We start from the raw sequence: 12347 nt of genomic DNA, 5'->3' as shown, positions 1-12347 counted from the left end.
CAAATATCTCTCCCCACTATTTCAGGGTATATGACCCCTGTCAGTTCCAGGCACCCTGATGTGCACGTGCAGAAGAACTCAACCCTGTCTCCCTGGGTGTCACTTGGTGACTATTTGTTCACAGACCTTTGGGTTACATACCTCTTTCTTCTTGACTTTCAGAATTTTAAAAGCTCTATCCTGGATACCAAACCCTTGTCAGATGAATCGTGATTATCTTTTTAAAATCTGTTGTCCTAATTTGCTTTCTGTTGCTGTGATAACTGCCATGACCAAAGCAGCTTGAGGAGAAAACAGTTTATTTTCACATACATTCTGTATCATCTAGGAAGTCAGGGCAGGAACTCAGGGCAGAAACCTGGTGTGGGAACTGAAGCATCCAGGACCACCTGCCCAAGCGTGGCACCACCACCTGCATGGGAAGCAGCCTCTCACATCAATCAATGAAGAAAATGTCCCACAGACTTGTATACAGCCAAGCTGATGGAGAAAATCCCTCAATTACCATCACTCTTCCCAAGTAACTATAGCTTGTTTCATGTTGACAGGAACTTACCATCACACCAGCCCTGTGCCTTTCCCCTCTTTTAATGGTATCCCTGATAAATGAAGATCTCATCTCCAGGCTTACTGGTGAAGAGCATTTGATGCTCTTACAGAGGACCCCCATTGAGTGCTCACAGTCACCTGTAATTGCACCTCCAAAAGACATTCTCTTCTGGCCTCCAAAGACACCAGCGTGTGTGTGGTGTACATGTGTACACTTGAGCATGCATACACACAAACAACAACAAATAAATAAATCTTCAAATGATCCTAAAACCAAGACACATGGAGGCTGTATTTCCCTGTTTAGCATGTTCTGTACAGGGCTTGTGTTCACATTTGGAGCAGCACTGTCTGGTGAAATTTCATGCAAACCATCTATGTGTGTCTTTAAAATTCCCTGGTGGCCACATTTAAGACAAGTGAAAAGTAACAGTGAAATAACTGTGGTTATCTCTTATTCATCCAGATATATGCTGGTACCCGGATCATATCAGTGTTTATAACTTTTTGCTGCTTTAGGTTTTATATTTACATTTAATTTCTAGTCACCCTAGTCATATAAAAATACTTGTAGCTGCTCTGTTTGATGGCCACCTTAGACAGTACAGGCTTAGACGCTTATATATGTGCTTTGGCAACACATATTCTAAAATTGGAACAATACAGAGAGAATTAGCATGGCCCTTGAGTAAGGATGACACAAATTTGTGAAGTGTCCTATATTTTTCTTCAATGACAGAGGTATCTTGATAGAGGGGACCATTATGAGCTTAGGGGGAAATCTGGTGCCAGAGAAACTCCCAGGAATTTACAAGGATGACCCCAGCTAGGATTCCAAGCAATAGTGGAGAGGGTGCAGAGATATATGGTCAAGCACTGGACTGATCTCTGGGAGTCCAGTTGAAGAGAGGGAGGAGGGAATATATGAGCAAGAGGGGGTCAAGATCATGATGGAAAACCCACAGAAACAGATGACCCGAGATCATGGGAACTCAAGGAGTCTAGACCAGCAACTAGGGAGCCTGCATGGGACTGACCTAGGTCTTCTGCGTGTGGGTGACAGTTATGTAGCTTGGTATGTTCATGGGGCCCCTAGCAGTGGGACCAGAATCTATTCCTAGTGCTTGAGCTGGCTTTTTGGAACCTATTCCCTGTGGTGGGGTGCCTCACTCAGCCTTGATGCAGAGGGGAGGAGCTTGGTCCTGCCTCAACTTTAGTGCCAAGCTTTGTTGACTCCCATGGGAGGCCTTACTTACACTTTCTGAGGAATGGATGATGGGGTAGAAAGGAAGTGGGGGAGGGAATGGGAGGAGAGGAAGGAGGGGAAACTGTGGTTGGTTACAAAATAAATTTTAAAAATTTAATTAAAAAAAAGAAACTGACACATGACTTGGGCTCTGTCCCTTAATAACAATACATATCATGTCATTACAGAGTGTTTTATCCTCAGCTGGATCTGTCCCTAAGAACTAAAATATATTGTGTGCTGAAAGTATTCCAAGTACTATATGTTCAGTGCCCCCATTTAATCCTTCCCCAACCAGGCAACATAGGCAATATCCCCAGCCCCTCAGCGCTGGTCCCCTCCATATGCTAACCTTGAAGACTGCTGTGCTCAGTTGCTTGAACACCTACGTAGTTGTTGCTGTGAAGTTATGCTTTTCATGTATGATTGACATTTGAGTCAGTAGACTTTGAATGAATTATGTTGTCCTCTGAATGTAAGCAAGCATCATCTGGTCAGTTGAAGGCCTTAAGAGATGAGACTGAGGTCTCCTCAAAGGAAGACTATAGCATCAACTTCTGTTGGAATCACCAGCCACACAGGTATATGGACCAGTGTATGTGCTTCAAATAGACTCTCCCTCTCCCTCTCTCCCTCCCTCTCTCTCCCTCTCTCTCTCTCTCTCTCTCTCTCTCTCTCTCTCACGCACGCACACACACACACACACACACACACACACACACACACACACACACACACACACACGCTTCTCTCTCTTTAGATATCATTGCCCAAATTACCACTTTTCTCATCTCAGCCCTTCTCTACTGCTTCCTGCCAATTGAAGAACCATTTAATGTCTATCGATCTCAATTTTATCAATGGTAAATTTGCCTGGAAGGGTTGGCTTACTAATACAAAGCATCCGATGTGTGGGAAGCACTCAATATAAGAGGCTATTTTTTGATGTCTTCCATCTGAAAACACCCAACATGGCTTTTAGCCAGGTTACTCTATAGAGGTGGAAGAAATAAAGAAAAAAGACCAATTTTAGAAAGGTATGTTATACCTATTGGTGGCATTTATTACAGCTACATTAAAAATCAATCAGCTTTTGCCATGAACCATGTTAATAAAAATGTAACCTAAGCTACCTTGAATTAACTATGCAGGCCAGGCTAGCCACCAACTCAGGCTCCTCCTGCCTCAGACCCCACTGTTGTGAGGGTAGGTGGACGCCACCACATACAGCTAAAAAGCAACTATCCTTTAAGTGAGTGCCCCTTGTGTGCCCTGCACTGGAGAAGAGACCAGCGCACACTGTCCATACTGAGGGGTGCTGCCATTTCCAGTTTCCAGAGGAGAAGCTGAGGCTGTGGGTGAGCAGAAACTCCCGGCCTTCTAAATGAAAATCCCAGGAAAATAATCCCCCTCCTCCCTTCTTATCAAACAGCCTGGTTATTTGTTTTCCTGAATAATCCTTTACAAAGCTGCTTGGCAGTGAATTGAAATTAACATCAAGTCCTTGGAGGGAGATTGCTGACTGAATCATTCCTCCCCCCACCCTTTCCTGTCCGGTGCCGGATGCACACATCTGTAATTCTGCTTTGAGACTGTCATAGAATCTTATAATATTTCTTGCTTTGCAATCTTGTGCAGGTAAATCCTAAAGCGGACTTTTTAATATATTGTATGTGATTAAAATTGCTCGGAGCCTGTGGGGAGAAAATGAATTGCTAATAGCTAAGAGAACCCTGTGTTCTCTGAAGCTGTTTGTTGTTCAATGAAAATAGACTTCAGATGTCAATACATTTCACTTTGTTTGTTTCTCATAGCCCATTCTGTGTTGAAATTGCTGTAATCCCCAGATTAATTCTAAGGTATTTCTCTGAATTATGTTCATAAATGTCAGGCTTTATAGAAAGATGATTTTGTGTGTTTTAATATGTATTTCCCCTTCCTTCTCCTTTCTTTGATGTCAAGGTTGAGTAAATCCAGTTAAATCTGGCTTTCATTTGTGAGGCTTAATGCAGAAACCATTGTAGGGCTCAACTCAAACCTCCTTCTGGTTTTCAGCAATGATCCTGCCCTGTCACAATGAACCAAGTTCAAAGATTTTAAACAAATAGGTATTTTTTAAAAAGTTAGAAATCAAAGCTCAGGGACCTGGAGAGATTGCTCAGTGGTTAGAAGCACTTGCTGCTCTTGCAGAGGACCCGGGTTCAATTCCTAGCACCCACATCAGGCAACTCACAATACCTATAACTCCAGTTCCCCCAAGACCTGATGCCTCTGGCCTCCTGGGCACCTGCTTTTACATGCTCAAACACTTTTAAAAAAGCTTTTAAAAAGAATAATATGGGGGCTGAAGAGATGACTCAGTGGTTAAGAGCACTGGCCACTCTCGCTGCTCTGCCAAAGGACCTGGGTTCAATTCCCAGCACCCACATGGCAGTTCACAACTGTCTGTAACTCCAGTTTCAGGGGATGTGGCATCCTCACACAGATATACATGAAGGCAAAACCCCAAAGTACACACACACACACACAAAGAAAGAAATCAAAGCTCAGGGTGGATTTGAATGGCAGCTGAGTGCCCCTCTGCTTCCACACCCTCACTTGTGTGAAGTGAGTTCCCTAAGATGTTCCTGTTAGCTATTGAAGGCAGTGTGATGCCCTAGAAGGAACTCTTAGGAGCCCCATAGAACTGCAGTTGCCTTATGCATCGTCTTTAACTCTTAACCAGCATGTCCCTTTAAAGCTCCATCCAGTGTCTCTGGGATATAATTCACTATTTTCCCTGAGCTGAGTTAACACCCATTTATCAGCTACTTCTGCCTTTAGTAGTATAACCCCAGTAAGTCAATGAGGGTGTGGGTATAAATGCTTTCAGGGATGGAATTCACCCAGTGGTTCAGGATAACAAGAATTGGAAAACATCCTAAATAGCTAAGAGTAGGAACTGATAAATTATTCCCTGTATGTCTATTTGATGGAATGTTATACAAACATTAATGATTGACAGGAAAGTATATTGATGATATAATGCCAAATGAGAAAAAAAGTTACAGTGGTGTGTGGTACAGAAATTTGATTTTCAAAGGTGTATGCATAAATGAACACGTTGCAGTTTGAGGGGAAAGGCAGGTGGTATTTAGTGTAAAAGATTTTATGTGGGCAGTAGAAACATGTTCTTAGTTTAGTTTTTTGCTTTCACAGTGTGTGTCATATGTATGTGTGTTCATGCATGTGAATGCAGACACTAATGCTGTGGGACACGTGTGGAGGTCAGATGACAGACCTCAGTGTCAGTCCCTGCCTTCTGTTTTCTTTGAGACATGTTGCTGCATAAACCAGGCTGTCCAGCTTCCAGGGACTCCCCTCTCTTTGCCTCACTTTTCCTTGTAGGCCCTACAGTGTGGGGTCTCTGAACTTACAGACCCAGTCTACTGCATCTGGCTCTACGTGGGTCCTGGGAATTGAACCTCAGGTCCTCAGACTTGTGTGGTAAGCACTGTGACCACAGAGCCACCTCCCAGCCCTGCTGTTTATAGTTTTGATTCACGATCATAAATGGAATTCTACAATGACTGGAGGGGAACTGGAAGTATAGGAGGCAAGGAAATCCAGGGAGAACACTAGGGTGGTGGTGGGTTTTGAGCGTGGTGAGGGAGGGGCTCCTGAGCTGCAGCTGCTCTGGTCTGGTGGTTAAGATGCGCACAAGTCAAACATACTAGAGTTGTCTGTAGTTGGCAACCATAATCTTCTTGCTGGTTTTGAGGCTCTGGGACCCAAAGACCACAGGCTTGCCATCCCATCTCTGGGTCTTAACAGTGCAGATAAAAATCTGGGAGGGATTTGTGTTTAGTCCAGCATTTTCTATGGACAAGATGACAAGACCTGTCTTTTTTCAGATGAAATTCTCTACCATTAAATATCTCTCTGTGGATGGGATACTTCTGGGAAAGAAAGTCCTTTCTCTCCAAACTCAAAGGACAAAGTTCTTCTGCTATCTTCCTAACATTGGAGTAGCCCCAAGGATGTGAAGCCCAGGGGCTCAAAGCTGACAGCAAGGTCCAGCGCTCTGAGGTTGACTCTGGCTGGCAGCAGGATGCTGTGAGACCACCACTTCTAAAAGATCAGACCTGGGGCATAGATTTAAAAATTCCCCTCATATTTCCTTACTTTTCTGAATATTCTAATATTTCTTCATTGATAAGGTATTACTTTTGGAATTGCATGTTCTATGAGAACAATTTCAATAACAAATAATTTAGAGTGTCTTTCCTCTGACGTGGTGGACCCTCCCAATGCCTGAGCTGGGTCCAGGTGCCTGCTTGGGTGTGGCTGAGATCCTCTGGCCTCCTTCTTTGAACTTTGCCAACCCTACCTATGTACCTGGTTTCAGAAACCCATGGCTTTCATTTGCCCTGTGTGAACTATGGTTCAAATCATCTAGGATTGTTTACCTCTTACTACCTTGGTACTTGGTTCTGACTCCCCATACCTGGCCATAGGGTAAAATGGCCTCTAGACAGGACCCAAGAAAAAGGGGTGGATGGTTCTGAACCCTAGGGGCTCAGAGCCTCAGGGACAGAGATGCTGTCAATGTGCATAGCCATCAAATGTGAGCCTTGGCTGTGTTATCAACACTGCTCCTCTTGCTGCTCCTCAGATAGACTCGGGATTCATAACTTGGTCATGTACTGCCTCGCCTATAAACACACCTGTCCTTGATAGTGTCCTCTGACAACTCGACACAGTTTATAATCTCAATGAGGGACTGGCTAGGTCATATTGGCCTGTGGCCATGTCTCTGAATAATTATCTTGATTGATAACTGATGTGGGAGGGTCCAGAACACTAAGGTGGATCATCCCTATGCAGGTGGGCCTGGGATATGTAAGAAAGCCAATGGAATATGGGCGAGGTGGGGCGGGAAGCATCCCTCTGTGTTTCTCTCTCCAGTTCCTGACTCTAAGTTCCTGGCCTGATTTCTTTGTTGATGTGGTCTGTGACCTAGAAGTGTATACCAAACAAACCTTTTCTTCCCCCAAATTGCTTTTGATCAGAGTGTTCATAATAACAGAAGGGAACTAGAATGCCACTCTCCCTCCCATCTAGACTAAATATGGCTAACATGTATGTCAACCATGACCTCCAGCTCTTAGCGGACCTTCGCACACACATCCTGACTCCTGAGTAATGTTAAGGCTTGTAACAAAATGGCGCCCAATGTGGGGGTCTGAGAACTTTCACTTAAAACTTGACAAAAGCTTAAAAGGGGGTTTTAGAAACAAAAGAACAGAAACAAACAAGTCTTCTTGGTAGCAGCATTTTTCTCGGGTGTGCTCTGTTTTGCTAGAGACATGCAAAGATTTCCTTTAAGGGAAGGTTTTCTGACTCAACATAGGTGACAAAAAACCGCAAGGTTTTTAAGAAGCCCTGCTAACAACTAAAGGGTGTGTACAAGAGCTGGCAATGACCACATCTCCAAGCCAGCAGCATGCTGCTGGATGGCAATGTAGAACAAGCCAGTGAGCACAGCTGTCAGTGCTGGTGGTAACTTACCCTAGCCCTCTTGGATAGACGACAGATAATATAGTCATGGCTTTCATTTTAGCAATGATGTTGTTTAGCAGATAAAAGACTCATGGTCAGAAAAAAAGATAAAGATTTACAGTAACAACAGATTTAGATTAAGAAAAACCTCTAAAGGTTTACAATGTGTTTTAAAATATACGTAGATTTGGGAGAGAAAAAGAAACAGGATAAAATATTTTTTTTTAAAAAAGAGAGTAGCTGGATGTGATGGCATATGCCTTTATTTTCAGCACTTGGGAGACAGAGACAAACAGATCTCTGTGATTTAAAAGTAAACCCAGTATACAGAGTTAATTCCAGGACAGGAAAAAGTTACACAGAGAAACCCTGTCTCAAAAAATGAAAAAAATAAAAGTAGAAGAAATAGAGTAATAAAAAGCCATGTAAAGATAAAAAGCACACAGAGAGTCTGGATGCTGTATGCTATGGTGTTGTCTTTGTCTTGTTTTAACTGCTGAGAAAACAGCAACAACTGTTAAAAGAGATGTTGCTGGATTAATCCAATTTATGTATTTAAAAAATGCTTTGACTTCAAAATTTAAGTCTAAGGACAGGTTACTAGGGGAAAGATTTCTATGTTTGTTTCCACAGAAAATAAAAACCTGTAGATTCCTTCTAGACTAACATGGTTTGATCAAGCAAGACCCCCTGAAACAGTGTCCCAGGTAATCCAACATTCAAAACAGCTGGGACAAGGCAGCCTTGCAGATCACTACAGCCAGGATTTCTGTGTCTTAGGATTCCCCAGGACAGCACCCTCTATCAATAGTTTGAAAAGAATGACACCTAAATTCCCAAATATTGCCTATAAAATGTCTGTTTTCATTTGAATGGGGTTGGTTATAAATGGTTAATGACCACAACCAATCTCTTCTAAAAGATAAAAGGGGATTATGATATAGAAATGAATACTTTGTTTTGAAATGGATTTTCATTTATTGTTACAAATTTAAGGTCAATTTTGTGATACGTATATCTCGCCTCTTGTTTAGGTATTGTGTTTATATAGCTCATTTAAAAGCATAATCTATAATTTAGTACAGATTATACATAGTTACCTATAATAGTCAAAACTTATAATGTTAGGATTTCTAGATATTCAGAAATATATTTGAGATAGATAAATATTCTTCAAACCTTTCAAAGACCTACAAAATATGACATTTAAAATGGTTTAGGTTTTTTTCTTGACAGTGAGGCACAACTGCTCCTGGGAACACCACCTGTGTCAAAAAGGAAGATGGACATCAAAGAAACTCATTATGGAATTGTTTTCAATGGCAAGACTAGCCATTTGGGCAAGATACTGCTCTTGCCTTGATTTTATGCTGTATAAACTGGACATGCAAGACCCACAGAAAAATGACTGCTGAAACAAGATGGACATTGCTATAGGGCTCCTGCTTTATAGAAGAGTCTGTCAGACATTCTATAGGACACAGACTGATAAACTGCCAATACAGGTGAGACAGTTTAAAATTTCCTGCTTTGCTGAGTCTTCCAGATGCACTATGACCTATAGGCTGAAGATGGAAGATTACAAAAGAACTTCCAGGGACTGACCAGACAGTGAGTTGTCTCTGTTAATTCTAGAGTTTATATACTATTTTTATGTGGTCTTTAATGGAGTTAAAGACAGATAGTCAGGGTTATGGTTTTCCTTAGTTAGGATTAAAGATAAGTTACATGTAAGACTTTAGACTCACAAAGACAAGACAGATGATAAAATACTTTCTTTAATTCTTGATAATGTCAAAGGACTAAATATTATTAACTATGGTTCTTATTTGATAAGTGTTTTGTTATATATTTTGCTATGTTAAAGTAAAAACCCTTCTTTTTATCTAGACAGAAAAGAGGAAATGATGGGAGATGTCATTCTGTAAATATGCTTCTCTTGTTGGTTAATGAATAAAGCATTGTTGGCAAATAGGAAGGCAAGATAGCCGGGACTAGGAAACAAGGAGGATTCTGGGGGAGGTAGTAGAGGAGATTCAAGATGTAGAGACTTTAGAGAGAAGCAGTTCGGACCCTCTCTCCAGTAAGATAAGGCCACCTAGATTAATAGAAATTAGTTAATATTTAAGACAGAACTATCCAATAAGAAATGCTAGTATCTGGCCAATAGCTTTATATCAAATACAGTGTCTCTGTGTGTTATTTGGGGCTGATGCAGCTCTGGGACCAGGCTGATGGGAAAACTGCTCATAAGTGCTTTTAGCCACTGATACATTTCTTCAATGCCTGGTGTTTGTGTTTGTTTGTTTGCTTGCTTTGCTGTTATTTTAAGGGCAAAATTTCACTTTGTTTCCCAGACTGATCTTGAACTTATAGCAATCCTCTTGCATTAACCTCTTAAATACTATGAATACTGTGAGCCACCACATCCAGCTTTAAAAAAAAAAATTCACAGACTTTGGGGGTACAAGTTTACCAAAATCTTGTACAGAAATAATGGGAAATTCCAAAATGCACCCCCCTACCCCAGCCCTGCTCTTATCATTATCATCTCGCATTAGTGAGGAACACTGGTCACACAGAGCCAATGCTGAGTCACAGCTGTTAACCACAGTCTAGAGCTCACTGTAGGGCTAACCCACCGAGCAGCACATCCTGTAAGTTTTGACATGTGTGTAATGATCTGTGGCCCCCATTAAGTATTGCATAGAATAGATTCACTGCTATGAAGTCACTCAGCCATCTCTCATTCTCCCTCCCTCCTGGCAATCACTGATCTTTTCACTGACTCCAAAGGGCTCTTTCCCAAAACACAGCTGGAATGACACGGAGGCAGTTTTCCCTCGTGGGATTTGTTCATGGAGTAACCTGCATTCCAGTCCCTGCTTGTCTTTTTGTGCTTTGGTAAATCCATGTTTTTGTTTTGTTTTTGAAACAGAGTCTCACCATGTAGCTCTGACTGGCCTGGAGCTCTCTGTGTCAATGGTTTTCAATCTGTAGTTTATGATCTCTTGTATGGGATTGAATGGCCATTTCACAGGGCTCAAGCATCAGGTACCCTGTATATCAAATATTTACATTATGATTCATAACAGTAGAATGTAGGTGTAAATTTCTGTCCTGCCAGCCAACTTGAAGAACTGTATTAAAGGGTCACAGCATTAGGAAGGTTGAAAACACTATTCAGACCAGGCTGGCCTTGAACTCAGAGAGACCTGTCTGCCTCTTCCTTCCATGCTAGGAAGGCTATGCCTCTACACCAGACCTGTTTGTGTGCTCTGGATATCTGTGTACTGGGATACCTGTCTTGGTAACATGTGTCTTACAATTATTTTTTCCCACTCTAGATCTTGTCTTTCTTTTTTTCAGAGACAAATTCACATTTTATTGTCCCTAAACAAACTTCTACTGAAGCACAAACACAATGACTCATGTACAGGTTGCCTGGCTATTTGATCAGTACATCATCAGAGACAGCCAGAGCCTCAGAGTGGAGAGCCTAAGTATTTACTAGGGGTCCTTTAGAGCTAAGCTTGCTGACCCCTGATTTAAGGCTTGGCCTCTACTTGATTCTTCAGCAGCCTATCTTTCACAGAAAAGCAATTTCCATGGTCGGCAACAGCTGATCAAATCCCCTTCCAGTGTGGCTGAGCTGTATGTCTAATTCAAGCCCAGACTCACTCTTTTTCCTTTTGCACCATTGCATTGGGGTGGCTAGATATTGACTCCATCTGGTATTGCTCTAGTCCCACTGAGTGAAGAGAATATGGCTAGAACAGGCTGGGCTGGGACACACCGGGCAGGAATGGGGCTGTCTTGCTCAGGTACCTCCCTTCTCTTTCCTCCATCTAGGGATGTGCAGCTTACTTCTTACCTTCCCACAGGAGGACCACATATTCCCTCTGCTGGAGGCTCATCAAACTTATCATCCCTATCCTTAAGAAGTATCAACTCTAGAGAAACCAATGGATAGGCCTTCCCTCCCAAGGGTGTGCAGGTTTGCATTCCACAGATCCAGGTCTCCTCTCATTTCAATGCTTGGGGTTGATTCTCCTCCTATTCCTTTTGCCTCCTCTCAACAGTGCCCTTCTCCAGCCAGGGATGTCATCTCCTAGGCACCACATCATTTACCATTTTCAGCTTCCAGGGAGCTGCTCTTCCTGCTTCTGTATCTTGCTGTTTGAGGTTTTTTTCTCCATAGTTAACATTCACTCTTCTTTTCCCCTGCCTCCCTTCCCGTCAGAGGAAGGATGGCAGATGCAAGACAAGGAAAAGCTCAAGCTTGAGGGATTGCTGGACCAACCACAGTGTGACAAGTGAAGGAATGAGACCTACACCTGCCTGCCTCCTGCTTGGTGCCAGTGACCTCAGCCATCAGCATCTGGTGTAGATTCATCATGTCTCAAATGCAGAAGAGTCCTGTCTGCTGGGTTTCTCAGGATGGGTATTGATGCAAAGTATTATTATGGGTGGTTGTTTACTGTGTAGCCTAGCCTTTGTGCAGGGGCTCCGCATCTAGAGTCAGGAAAAAGAAAATGAGCCAGGGCTTGCTTCTCCGGACCACTCTGGAACAGGTACTGCTAAGTCTAGACTGTGATGGGATCTTGCCTCTGCCTCCACACTTTACCCTTCCTGTAAACTGAGAGTTCATAAAGTGACTGTCCCTTACAGTTCTGAGGCTCAAACTCCTTAAAGAGGACAGAGCATGTTGAGTGCACAGCATGCTGCAGGCTGTGTAAGTGCGGGTGTTTGTAAATTGGTGCCTTAGGTAAGCCTGTGCCGATCTTGCTGGTGGTGTGACACCATGGTGCTCAACAGCATTCTATGGATGGAGAGAGGAGTGAGTATGACAACATCAGTCATACACACACACACACACACACACACACACACACACACACACACACACAATCCAGTGTGGGTGGTGTGTGTGGCCTAACATCTAAGCACTACCTCTGCTATGAAGCTGATGCAGACTTCCCAGGGTCCACTCGGGAGTTAACTAATGCAA

The 12347-nt window shown here is 42.7% G+C and overlaps 1 pseudogene; it reads left to right on the top strand.

Annotated features, from left to right (window-relative positions):
• The first annotated feature begins 1175 nt into the window (after nt 1–1175).
• On the top strand, nt 1176–1276 carry LOC127222891 (uncharacterized; annotated as a pseudogene).
• Nucleotides 1277–12347: the final 11071 nt, after the last annotated feature.

Source organism: Phodopus roborovskii, unplaced genomic scaffold (assembly GCF_943737965.1).
Source record: "Phodopus roborovskii unplaced genomic scaffold, PHOROB, whole genome shotgun sequence".
Classification (NCBI taxonomy): domain Eukaryota; kingdom Metazoa; phylum Chordata; class Mammalia; order Rodentia; family Cricetidae; genus Phodopus; species Phodopus roborovskii.
The sequence above is the reverse complement of the archived record's forward strand: the minus strand, read 5'-3'. Positions and strand labels throughout refer to the sequence as shown.